General features: G+C 41.3%; 1 protein-coding gene across 15 annotated transcripts in view; it reads left to right on the forward strand.

The window, feature by feature from the left end:
• Positions 1-14161, forward strand: part of Rbfox1 (RNA binding fox-1 homolog 1) — a 2110633-nt gene that overhangs the window by 1413776 nt on the left and 682696 nt on the right. The window lies entirely within an intron of this gene.

Genomic DNA, 14161 nt, shown 5'->3' on the forward strand with positions numbered 1-14161 from the left:
AAGCAGATGTCATCTTGTGTCGCTGGGAAGTCAAGATGCTCATGGTGCATCCATGGTGCACAAGCTCTCATGCTTGAGTTCCAAATGAGCAGACATGAGCCAGTCAGCAGGATGCCAGGAAAGCAGTGTGCTTGCTCCAGTCCCCAGCCTAGTGTTTTATTCACGGGTCCACATTGCAGCTCTTCAATAGTTTATGAAACACCTCCCTTCTCCTGGACATCCTGCTACTACCAGAGCAAACATATCCTATACTTTGAAGCCAATTATATTCTTAAAAGCTTGGCTCTAGCCTTCATCAAAGAGAGGAAAAAACAATATGCACTAAGGGTTGAATTAGGGATCTGATGGGGAAAACACTATTCTTTGGTTATTGTCAAAGGAATTGGCTCATACTTTAAATCAGTAATATAGAAGTAAATGGTGCTGGAATTCCTGTGCAAGCCACAGCTGTCCAAAGATTCACAAGCAAAATGGTTGCCTCAACCAGGTAAACAGCAGCCTCCTTCTGGTATATATCAGAAACATGCTTTTCTGTATTCTAAGCAGTTTTTGACATCATGTTTTACTTTATTGCAAACCACAATGCTTTTCCAATGGCTAAAAAATCTAGTTATGACTGTAGCTGTGAGGGAAGTGGTCTGCATGGGGCCAGAGAAATTTAATTTTTAGCTTTAAAAAAACGTACCAGCAAATTCAATTTTTCTCACATTTAGGGTTTCTTAGAGTTACACCAGCTTGCATAACTAGTATATTAGAGAATGTGTTACTATGGGTGATTTTTTAGCACATTTATTATTTATGAAACACAGAGGAAAATAGCTAGGAATGATTATTTCAGGGAATCTCTGGTAGCTTTTATTTTTATTATTATTATTATTGTATTCGGAGAAGTTGTTCCTGCTGTTTTAATTCAAACATTAAAAGTTAAATCTCTTTTCATCCCAACCTACATTTTTAAAAAGCTGCTTTAGCCCTTATTATGGAGAACAGACACTTTGTGGAAGGAAAAGTGCCCAGGATGTGATTCTGGAGCTGGGGTTTATGGGGATTCATTCTTACCAACATGTCTGGGAAGGAGCAAGCAGAAAACAAAACCAGTCAGTCTCAGGTCAATTTCTGTATTTCTTGCTTCTCTCTCTCTCTCTCTCTCTCTCTCTCTCTCTCTCTCTCTCTCTCTCTCTCTCTCTCTCTCTCTCTCTCTGTTTCTGTGTGTGTGTGTCTCTGGGTCTCTTTCTCTCTCTCTTTCTCTCTCTCTCTCTTTCTCTCTCTCTCTCTTTCTCTCTCTCTTTCTCTCTCTCTCTCTCTCTCTCTCTCTCTCTCTCTCTCTCTCTCTCTCTCATTTATCTCTATGTCCCCTCAGAACCTTCCTTTGCTGAGATTTCCCAAGGCATGAAACTAACACGCAGTGAAAAATGTCTTCAGGCAGTTTCCCATGTGTTCTAGGGGATACAGGAATGGCAACCAACATTGCTACATCTTCTGACTGACTGTTGAGATAGTATAGAGATCTTCTAAATTTGCAGTCACCCTGATTAAAAAGTGGTTGGAAAATATTGCCACAGTTTGATTTTAAAATGTCCATCACAGGCCTGTGTATATAAGCACTTGTTCCCCTCTTCCTCTCGCTGTTTGGAGAGGTGGTAGAACCTCTGGAAGGTGGAGGCTTGCTGGAGAAAGTGGATCACTAGGATTGGGTCTTGAAAATTATACTTGCTTCTAGATGAAGCAAAGTCTTTTTTTGGTTGGGCTGGATATGAGACGCAGTAACTGCATGCACCAGCTGCCACAGGGGTTGGGGGTATTCCCACAACCAAATCTCCTCCCTGAAATCCCTTGAGACTGTCAGCCAAGCAATTCCTCCCTTAGTAGTTTGCCATAGTGTTGAAGCACAATATAAATAGAAGAATCTCTACAAATGTGTCCAAATGGTCAACACATATATGACAAGATAGTCACTTTTCACATCATAATGTAAATCAAAGGGCTGGAAAGATAGTTCCATGAGTCAAGTGTCCACTGCTGTGCAAACATCAGGACCTGAGCTCAGCCTCCATGTGAAAGCCACGTGTAGTAGCACATATCTGTAACTCTAGCCCCTGGGGCCAAGACAGGGGGTTCCTGAAGCTAAGAGGTCAGTCAACTTCACCAAACCACTGTGATCTATGTTCAGTGAGAGACTTTAGCATGGAAAGTAAAGTAGATAAAGATCAAGGAAGATAACCAGCATAACCATTGGCCTCTACATGGATTTACAGACAAATGTGAGTGCCCCCATAGGCATGTACACATATGCATGAGCAAGTACAGATACAATACACACCTACACATCTCTCTCACATACAAAGAAATGGAAATCACAGTTATAAAGAGACAGGCCTTGGTAGCCACAGCAGCTATATTTCTTAAAAAGAGGTTGGTGTTATCGAGAAGCTTTAATGGTTGTACTTTGCTGATGGGAATGTACCATGGGCTGGGTGCTCCAGAAATCACTAAAATGGTTCCCAAAGTAATGGCAGTGACCACATGTGCTTGAAATTTTCCATTACCAAGGCAAAACTACTAAACTGGGAGGTAAGAGGGATGCCTACATTGTTTTATGAACAATGGTAGAAAATGCCTTTTGGGGTTATGTGGGTCAGAAGTAGAAGTGACCTTTACTCTAAGGCAAGCAACATAAGATGATAGGATTCTGTTGGGCAAGGTATTTCTCTTCTAGGTCCTTGAAAGAATGTGACCCCTGAAAAATGAAAAATTGGGCTCCTGTGACTATAGATCAGTATATACCAATGTGTAAATATGCCTCCTTTGCCCATTTGGGAGTTTACAAGTGTAGCTTTGGTAGACAAAAGGGGTGTCTTCTCAATGCAAAAGAGTATCTGCCTGCATAAGGCTGACTCGGGGCCTTGCCTTACTTCTGCTCTGGGGGTTCAGCTCTCCTGCACTGGATGGATGCTGGCCCTATTTTACTGTGTTCCATTTGTTGTGAACTGTGGAAGGATATTACCTTAAGGATAGTCTTCTGAATATTAAATTAGAATAAATTAAGGCATGTTGCCTATTAAGCTTAAGTCAGAGTTGAGTAATTGCCTTTTACTTTATGCTGCTAAGTTTGTTTGGGATGTAAGATATTTGTTTTAATTACCAAGTTGGCACACTGACTCTCAATGAGTGTGGGCACAGATGTGGGTAAACAAAAACTTTTGGGTGACTTCATGAACCTTAAATAATTAGTTAGATACATCGTATTAGTGCCCTTCCCCTGATTTCTACCTTTTCCCTTTGTTCAACACTGAGCAATTGGCTTCTAATGTATACCTAGCATCATAAATTATTCTTGGAATGGTAGTCAGGTCTATGTTTTATCAGTGTTTAATTACAGCCTCAATACTGCAATGTAAGTAGTAGTCTGTATATATAGCATGCACACAACTGGTATGAGTCTCTTGTGAGGGTATCTCACATTTTATTGATACAGCATCTAAGACTTAGTAGAGGGAGCATGAAGTTATTCTTCAAGAAAATGACCTCAAGAGCTAAGAATGGGACGCAGTTCTGGACATTGAAGTTCTAAACTGAATCTATACTTTTTAAATTTTATATTGGTGATAAACCAATAGTCTAAAAAAATTAGCTGTTTTCCAAGTAAGACCATTGGTTAATAACAATGGAAATCAGAACATAGGATTCCACACTATTAATATGCTTTTATCATGGCTGAGAAATAGATTTTATGTACTTTCAAATTTTGAATACACAAAATTCCTTTCCTCCCTTCATACACAAACATCACACACAAATGCTGTCTAACATGGTATGTGAATCTGGGCCAATTTTGCCTGAAATTATAACCAAATACAATATCTAGAAGAACAAAGAATATAAGGATATGTAACTTTGCTTAAAACTTAGCTCTCTCTCTCTCTCTTTCTCTCTCTCTCTCTCTCTCTCTGTGTGTGTGTGTGTGTGTGTGTGTGTGTGTGTGTGTATGTGTGTGTGTGTGGTGTGTGTGTGATTTATCTTGAGGTTAATGAATGAGCCACATGAAACTTAAACCAAATTTCAGAATTTTCATTAAGAATGTATCATGTAGATGGTAGAAGATAAATGTCAAGACTCCTGGTGATTTACTATCTATTACAGAATTCTACTCCATAATACATTATTTAATCAAAACTCCCACTTAAATGAGACAGTAAAAGTGGCATGGGTAATATTTAAAGTTTGCATAATTCACACTATACTTGCATATTTTTAAGGCTTAGATAGCTTGTGTCTGACTTGAGTTCCTGTTGCTGCCCATTTGGGTCATAACACAAATGGGCAAGAAACTGCTGTGAGTTGCTATAGCCAGCCTGAATTTTGTGAGCTCTTTAAAGTCAAAAGAACAAATTACGATGTCTGATTTGCATTAGACAGTTCTAGGGCCTTAAAGATTTAGGGCTCACTAAAGCCCCTCTTATCTTCTCTCTGTCTACAACAAAATCATATGTTTATTGGGACATAGCTATCATAGAGTAACAGCAGTCCTGTAGTGATGGCTCATGTGGGTTGATGGCTGTCATGGTGTGATGGTTATTGGGTGATAGCTGTCATGGGATGACAGCAGTTGTGGGGTGACAGCTGTTGTGGGGTAACAACAGTCATAGGGTGATGGTTTACATAGGATGATGGTTGTCATGGGGTAATGGCTTTTAGAGATGACAGTTATGGTGGGATAAGGACTGTCATCAGGTGATGGCAGTCATAGGGTTGATGGTGGCACTACATCAGGTACATATAATAAGGGGAGGATAGTTCTTTGGTTCCTGAGAGAAATTCCTCTACATATAATCATTTTTATATAGGGAACCAAGAAATTGCATATTTAGGGTGTGTGTGTGTGTCCACCCAGAGACCAGAAGAGAATCTTAGATCCTTGGAGTTGGAGTTCACTAGTATATTTGTAGGGCACTGGAATCTGAACTCTGGTCATCTTGACTATGCAGCCTGTGTTCTCAACTACAGAGCATTCTCTTTTAAGAAGTAATGTTGTGTAACTGCCTACAGTCCACATAGTTACTGAAGAATTGTGGTACACTATGAAATTTCCATCTGGTGTTAACAGGAGTTGGATTCAAATAACCTCCATTTTAGTTTTAGAAGATATTTTTGCAATTTCATACATGTATAAAATATATTTTTGTTTTAAAATTTGTGTGGCCTTTTGCAAGAAAACTAACCATACAGAACCTCAATTTGCTGAAACTGGGGAAATCCCTAATTTTAAATATGTGAGAAAGTCCTTAGGTTAGGGAGATGGCTTGGGGTCTCTGTGCATACTACTCCTGCAGTGCACAACCTGGACAGCTCTCATATGTAGCTTCAGCTCCAGGAGAACCCAGTATACCTAGCCTCTACAGGCACCTGTATGCACATAAGCCCTAAATACACACAGGTAAAGTAAAACAAAGCTTAAAAAGGAAAGTCTTTTAAAATACCCCAATCATACCTTGACTCTTTAACACATTATTCCTTTCCCGTACAGGGACTGAACTGAGGGCTTTCTGAAAGTAATCTGCCTCTGTCTCCTGTAGGCTAGAAATCCCCACAAAGGGTACCCTCCCTCATCAGCTGAACTCTTTCCATCCTCCATACCTGCCATGTGTCATAAGAATGGATTTGTTTATGAGTCCCATCTCACATGACACATTAGGTCTAAAGAGAGACTGAATCGTAATGTGACAGTGATTCAGAAACACTATATCCAGGGTGCTAGGCTGTGAGTTATGGTCACTAACCCTAAAGGTGAAAGGCTGATGAAAGTGTACTTGCAGCCAAATTAGGGCTGAAAGAATCAAGATGAAGCCAATTACACAGCCAGCATCTCCTAGGAGATGAAGACTGAGGAAATGACAATAAAGGACAAATGCAGTCTTATAGAATAAGGTGATAACGGTCTTATAAAAATCTGGGTATAGGAAGAGATGCAAGAATGGGGTATATGAGGTAAAGTAATGAATTCCCATGCAGGCATCTTTTCTGGACACAGACTTTTTACAGTTGTATCAGGTATCATGACCAGTTTAAATATCCTTGAGAGACTGATTTATAACCAAAGTGGGAGGGAGGGTTAAAAAGGGAAGGCTAGCTGCATTATCTTCAAGTCACTCTCAGGGAAGATTGCGATCTCTGAGTGGGCTGCAAGAAGGGCTGGCCTTGGAAGGTTCCATGTGGTACTCACCATCTGTGTTGTGCCAAATACAAGGTCTGGTGACTGTCATGATTCATGTTAGAGACTCAACATTATCGTCAGCTTTGTAAGATGTTTCATGATGGAATGAAGCAAGCTGGATTCCCTGAAGATACTCTAACATTGGTTCTACTGCAAAAATTGGAGGTGCAATCTTTTATCTTGTCTCACTGCTCTAAATGAGGCAATACCCTAACAACACAATTCAATTAAAACTAAGGGAGGAAAGGTTCACTGCAGCTCATTAGTTGGAGGAGAGTCTATCATGCTTGTAGGAGCTTGAAGCAACTGCTCACATTGTTATCGCCTTCAGGAAGCAGAGAGCAATGGATGGTCACACTCAGTTCATGTTCTGCTTTCCTACCAAGTCCATGGAGTGCTGCTGTCCATGCCTTCTCACAGAGATTCACTTAATCTAGATAATCTCTCCCAGCAATGTTCAGAGGTTTGTCTCCCAGACGATTCCAGATCTGGCCGAGTTGTAAATCAAAATTATCCATCATACCTCTTGATGCTGGAAGTTATTCATATCTAGTGAAGATCTCCTTTGTCTGATGAACTGAGCAGGCACATCTGCTTGAGCAGGCGTGCATGTAAATTGCAGTGGAGGCCAGTGTTGGTATCTCCAAAGAGACCACGGCAAGTGTTCTCACTGTGCTTGGAAGGTTGCACAGCCATCTCAAGGGGCTGATTCCGTATAAAAGAAGAGTCATTTTGTCCTCAGGTGAGATGTCTCTGAAGGACATTTTAATCTGCTGAGTCAGCGTTCAGGTAAGGTCTAGGTTATAGGAAAATCACATCCTTGCTGAGATATGGCCTTGGAGCACCCTACATTGACTACAACTTTATAAGTAACCGTAGGTAGCTTAGACCACAGTAGGAGCATCAAGTGGCAGTTTCTGGCTTATTTTGAAGAACATATAGCACATGACTTTATCAAGTGACTAGAGTTTCTAGATCTCAGGTTAAGGGTCAACCACTCTCCGGTTTTCATAAATTCTGGCTGTACATCACAGCTCTTTAATGCAGAGATCCATGATCTAATAGCTAAAGACATGGCATCTAATGCAACTTTTGTAGGTTTAGATGAGCCCCTTATATCATAATTCCCTTGTATGGGAGCATAGGCTGCATTCAAACTAGAAAAGAACCCATGACCTGAGTCGTCCGACCATGTTCTGCCAGAATCCAATTAGTACCTTGAATTGATTGGTGATGTCTGATTCCTTGGTGGGCAGAAATTTGCAGCTCTCAGCTATTCTGTCTGTGAATGAAGGCCAGCTGTGAAGTGGCAGATTGCTCTGCCGAGGACTCTTAGTCCTCCAGGGTAGAACGAGTCATGACCTTCAGCAGGACTCATTCTTATCTGAACATTCTGCATCCAATGTTCTGATGCATTATTCAGGCCTTGTGAAGACCTAACTGAGACCATCTGGCTACCCAGAGCTCATATGCTGAGATCACATGGAGATGCGATGCAGAAATAGAGATGAGAACGTGAGCAAAAATGGACTGTGGCCTCACTCTATCCAGAGAGGTACATAGGAAGCAAAGCTCTGGCTCAGCCACTTAATTGACACATGTCCTTGGGTGAGTCATGTCACCTCTCCTAGCCTGTCATTATGGGGAGAAGAGCTTACACATGGGTATTTTTCCTGGAGCAGGCACTTAATATAAACAGTAAAGGCTGAACACTTGCTGACCTATCTGAACAGTGCATTCCCTTGTAGATGATCTTAAGGGAATGTCTACTGAAGGGTGCCAGATACTCTGTTTTTAAAAGAAAATATAGATTTTTTATTATTTTAATATAGCTCTTAATAATTATTTGAGAATTTAATGTACAAATACAATATATTTTGTTCATTTTTCATTCTTCATTCCTCGCTAACTCCTTCCACCCCCTCTTTCTCCTGACAAGTCTATTTCCTCTTTACTGTCATACCCCACATAGCATAACTTGTACTGCTCATATATGTGTGTGTGCAGGGCCATCCACTGGAGGATGATCAACCTCCTATGATCTCACACTTAAAGAAAACTGACTCTCCTCCTCTAGCAGTCATTGGCTACAGTAGGCCCTTTGTGAGGGCCAAGGTGTCACCCGCCCTTTACCCCTTCATGTTGAAATGTTAACTAGCTTTGTTTTATGCAGTCAATAATGTCTATTAGTTCCTGACTGCATCAGTTCTTAAATGTCCAGGAAATACTGTTTCTCCTTGTTCTTCCCCAAGTTTTGGCTCTTAACATTTTTTCATTTTTCTTCTGTAAAGTTCCTTGAGTCTTGAAGGGAGGGATTATTTTTACAAAGGTTCCATTTGTGGCTGAGCACTCCACAGACCCTCATTTTCTGCCCTTAGACTGTCTGTGAATTCTGCATTAACCACTGTCTGCTGCACAAAGAAGCTACTCTGATATGGGCTGAGAGCTGTACTAGTTTTATTTTTAAGACAGAAAGACTCCCACTGAGTCATATTTTTGAAAAAATGCTGCTATGGCTATACTATGCAGACCTTTGACTCTTGGCCATCTGTTCACAAATTTGCTGTCCACCTTAGAATACAATATGGTTCTTAACTCTGCCGTTAGGAAAAATTCACTATTTGGAGGTGGCACAGCTGGGTTCATGGGGCCTTTAGTCTGAGGTTTCTAGTGGAGTATCTATTGCCCATAGTTGCATACCCCTCTATAGCAGCTGACCATGGATGATTCTAGATAGGGGATATTGAGGTGAAGTAATTTGAGATTAGAGGTCAGCAAATATTCCTCAGCAAAGAACAAGATACAATAAACATTTTAGAACTTGGGATCCTTATAGTATATATAACATCTTCTCAGCTGTAGTAAAAACCGGAATAGTTTTGGACAGTAGCATATGGGCATGGCTGCCTTCCAATAAAACTTTATTTGCAAGAGCATCCAGTCAGCCAGACCTGACCATCTGGTTTTATTCTGACCATGAGTAGAGTATCTGTGCTTTGAGGAAGTGTGCTCTATGTATGTTCTGAGCTCTCTCTCATAGAGATACCTCTTGTCCATGCTGCTAACTGGCCTGGTAATGGATTTTTCTGTTAGGGTCTTTACTTCTTCCAATCTCCTAATTATCCCTCCATATTTGCAATCTGTATGCAGAACCCACTCTCCATAAACATCAAGATGCACTATGTGAATTTGGGGTTTGGAGTCTATATTAGTTGCTTTTCTGTTTTCATAATAAAATAACCAAAAGCAGTAAAGGAAACAGTTATCCTTGCCTATGATTCCAGAGGAATAGACCTGATCATTCCAGAGGGGGAAGGGTATGGTGGCAGTGACAGAGAACAATGGTACAGTGGCAGTAACAGGCATCTGGCTGGCCCCATTTCCTCCTGTACACAGGAAGCACCAGGAGAACAGAAAGTAGGACAAAATTATAGATCCTCAGAACTCGCCCCCGGGATGTACTGCACCCACCAAGGCCAATCTGCTAAAGGTTCCAGAACTTCTCCAAACACAGTGCTGCCCAAAGAGAAGCAAATGTTTAAACACAAGAACCTATGAGGGACATTTTCCACTCAAACAACCACAGAGCCCTTTCAGTCTGTGTTTGAGTGCCAGTCCTAAGTCTTCCTCCCTCTATTTCTATGAGCAAGTGATTTTATTTGCCCCACTCCTTCCTGGTCTCTCTGAAAGATTCCAGGCTCTTTTGACTTTGTTCATTTTCCTCCTCTGGTTTGAAGCAAGGTCTCTCTTTCAGGCATGTTGACATTATCAAGACCTGGATATTGGCTTGGAACCTGCAACCCATACTCTCTGCTTGGTTCATGAGAGAAAGCACAGATGGATATGCAGAGCTTCTGCCTTCAACTGGTCATGTTTCAGTCTGCTGGGAACATATGTTTTCAGAAAAGATGTAGGAAAACACTTAAGGCAGGAGGGGCTGGAAGCTGAGAGAACTCTTCTTGGAACATGAACCGGTCTACGTTCTGTTTCTTTTTGCAGCCAACCTTCTGTGGAATGAAAGCTGTTCCTGGCGCCAAGTAGAACTAGATTTGATTTTTGTACTTCTGTAGTCTCTCTAAAGATGAATTGAGGATGGGACACATGCTAGTGCATATTGCAAACTTTCTAGTTCCTTCTCTGTGATTTTATTCCTGCTCCAGCATCCCTCTACCTGGTATGATGTGGACTGAACTCTGTTCCTTCACAGCCCTCTTCTCTCTGTGTGGGTAGCACTTTCCTTTATTACACATCCTGTCCTGTACAGAAGCACATTTCTCTTGGGCTTACAGATTCCTGTGCACTATTGTGGTTGTATTCTGTTGCATCCCAGTTATTTGTTTGGACGTCTGCCCCAGACTTGAGATCCCCCTCCACTACCCTCCACACTATCCCCTTATTACAACAAGGATGATGACTCAGCAGTTTGTATTCCCAGTGCCTGGCATAGAGTAGACATCTGATAAATGTTTGATGACTTAAATTAGATTGAGGCTGAACAAATTGAGAGTGCATTTGGCCATTATTCCCCAGGCTTAGAAATGCTATGTGAGCAAGGAAACTCACTGCTAGAGTATTAAAATGATAGAGTGGCCTTCCAGGTGTCGAGTGTTTTACATAGAAATTGTGAGATGAGTCTCAAAGATGAAAGGCAGGGTTTGGGAGGGAGAAGCTGAGTTGACTAAGAAGGAAGGGGTATTTTAGAAAAATGACCCTGGAAGCTACTACTGAGTAAAAGAAATATGCAAAAAGCCACACCAGTCAGGTGATGGTGGATTTACTACCTATCTCTTATGTTTTTCCAGTTTAAAGCATTGATGAAGGCCATGAGAATGCACAGGGCATGGCAGAGTTGCTTGTCATTCTGGGGAGTCAGAGTCAGCTCAGCTCCCTGTGAACTGAAGATGGAGCTAACGTAATGATTACTCTGTGGTGATCCAGATAACTATTGCTGCCCAGTAACCATCCCCAATATGTCTTTAATAAGAACTTATTGAGGCAGCCCAATGGCTTAGTCATTTTGCTGTTCGTTTGTTTGTTTGTAGGCATAGGTGTATATATACATAGGGGAGTAGAGACACACATGTGTGAACATTCATGCAGACTTTAGAGGATAGTGACTCTAGACTCTTATTTTTTGAGAAGCCTTTGAGACAAGGTCTCTCATTTGTCTCAAGCTCATAGCCAGCCCCAGGAGTCCATCTGTCTTCACCTTCCCAGCAATAGGTGTTGTAGAAATTATTTAACCTTGATCCAGGGTTTCTTTTCTACCTTTGACCATTTAGTTCCCAGATAAAAAGCACACACAACCTTTATATTTATAATAAGTCTTAAACAGCACAAGAGCTGGGCAGATACCTAACCTTTATGCTATTAGAATCTACTTTCCTATCAATAAACCAAATTATTTCTTACTACTTACTTTGCTTCATCTGGGCTGCTCTTACCTCCAATTGGCCAGTCTTCAGGGCCATGTTTCTATGGCTCACCTAACGCTTGGAATCTTCTCCTGCTTCTGTACCTTCTCCTTTCCTCAATGTTCTCCCCTCACCCCAAGCCCAGAAAACTTAAACCACACCCATGACTCGTCTGAGTAGCTATTGGCTGTCAGCATCTCTCACAGGTCTATATACAGACTCCAGTCATTGGAGGCCTGTACTTAGCATTGCAATAGACAGCAAGACCAAACCTCAACAAGTAGGATTATAGGTGTTTTCAGTCACACCTGGATACTTTTTATATCAATTTTAGGGATTTAACTCAGGTCCTCAGGTTTACAAGGCAAGCACTTTTTCTACTGACCACGTCCTCAGACCTCAGATTTGTGGTTCTTAATCAGAACTATCCTATAATTATAGAGAGGGCAGAGTCTGGTGGTTTTAAAGACTTTCTCACTCACACCTGAACATGTAGGCCAACCATCCACCTTAAATATGAATACCAAGGATTATGTGGCCTAGATATCAAAGCCTCCTTAGTTCTAGGGGAAGGGCAATCAACTCCACCACTTGATGGGAGAGCAGCAACAGTATAAAAAATATACACGGGAGGGAAAGATTACCATGCATGATCATGAAATAAAAGGACAGTCATGCATTCTTTCTGGGAACAGGTGCTTTTCCCCTCATTTCCCAGGTGTACTCGGGAGAGGGACTTGTGTACTCAGTCAAGTGGGCAATTCTGATAGAGAGAACTTTGGCTGCCATTTTAAAGGAGTGAGAGCAGAAGATGCCTCTTTACTTTTATAGATTTCTGCTTCTAAAATAGAAACCCAAAAGGAAGCTCTTTTGATCCCCAAAGGTGCTCAGTGATCATTTTCTGAAGTGTGTGTGTGAAAGAGAGAGACAGACAGACAGACAGAGACAAACAGACAGAGACAAACAGTGGCAGAGACCGAGAGAGATGGAAAGACAGAGAAACAGAGAGTGTATGCATGGAATTTTAAAAATGGAAGACAAGAAAGACAAAATTGAAAACTGCTGTATTGGTAGAGCAGTTTAGTTATATCAACTGGAAGTTAAGCTCCAAGGTCCTCACTGAGCCTGAAACTATCCCGAGGAGCAGTTTCCAAGTTGCAAGTGGAAAAATTAAGCCACATGTGTTTAAGCATTTTGCAAGTTCGTGTTCTGTGGAAAGGCAGGACTGCATGCTTCTGTTAGTTGGAGTAGGGAAGAGCATGATTATAGTATTCTTTTATATTTTGCTAAGATGTGTATGGATCCATGCTTTCAGATTTTTATTGCCCATTGAAATCTTTCCCCAACTAAAGCTTAAATTAAGATCAAGTAAATAGGTGATAAATAAGGATAAGCTTTGACCCAGAACATCTAGAGATACTCTTGTGGACAGTATAAAAATTGCTAACATAGATCACACACAGTTCTGTATACACACCCATGTCTATTCAATACCTTCACATAAATAAAATGATGCTGGCTACTGTTATATAATTATTTTGGGCATTAAGATTTCAGACAAGTGCAAGTAATGCTCACAAGAGACCAGAACCCTGGTGGACAGATGAGTCAGCTATGCTCCGATTGGCAGCTAAAGGTAGGGGGTTGTTTGTTTGTTTTCTTCCTTAATCATGACTTCCTTGTTTTGGCTCCATGCCTGCTGTTCCAACAAACACCCAATATAAAGAGTTTAAATGACTTGCTTTAGATCACACTTTCAGAAGCTTCAGCCAATGGTCACTTAGCTTCATGGTTCTGAACCTAAGGTGAGTCATGTCATTGTTGTACCGGGTGGTTCAAAGAAGAGCTGCTCACATATTGCTATCCAGGAAGCAGGGGGATGCAGAGAGTCAGACACCAGATTTACTTTTCAAAGGCATGCTCCAGGGACCTGCCTCTTCCAAACAGGCCTGACTGCCTAGCTGCCCATTCATCTAGGAATTGATCAAGGTAACCATTGAAAAAGGTAGACTTGTCTTGGCCTCATCTCCTTCCCAGGCAGCAAGGCATGAAATTTAAGAGGCACAATGTTATATGCTACCCATATCACTCTGATTAGAGAAAAATAACCTATAATATGTGTCTTAGTCAGGGTTTCTATTCCTGCACAAACATCATGACCAAGAATCAAGTTGGGGAGGAAAGGGTTTATTCAGCTTACATTTCCACATTGCTGTGCATCACTGAAAGAAGTCAGGACTGGAACTCAAGCAGGGCAGGAGGCAGGAGCTGAAGCAGAAGCCATGGAGGGATGTTCTTTACTGGCTTGCTTCTCCTGGCTTGCTTAGCCTGCCCTCTTATAGAACCCAAGCCTACCAGCCCAGAGATGGTTCCACCCACAAGGGGCCTTTCCCCCTTAATCACTAATTGAGGAAATGTCTTACAGTTGGATCTCATGGATGCATTTCCTCAACTGAAGCTCCTTTCTCTGTGATAACTCCAGCTGTGTCAAGTTGACACAAAACTAGCAGTACAATATGTGAGTGTTTGCCTTTTA

Source organism: Mus caroli, unplaced genomic scaffold (genome assembly GCF_978045245.1).
Source record: "Mus caroli unplaced genomic scaffold, Mus_caroli_1 scaffold_17, whole genome shotgun sequence".
NCBI classification, from domain to species: domain Eukaryota; kingdom Metazoa; phylum Chordata; class Mammalia; order Rodentia; family Muridae; genus Mus; species Mus caroli.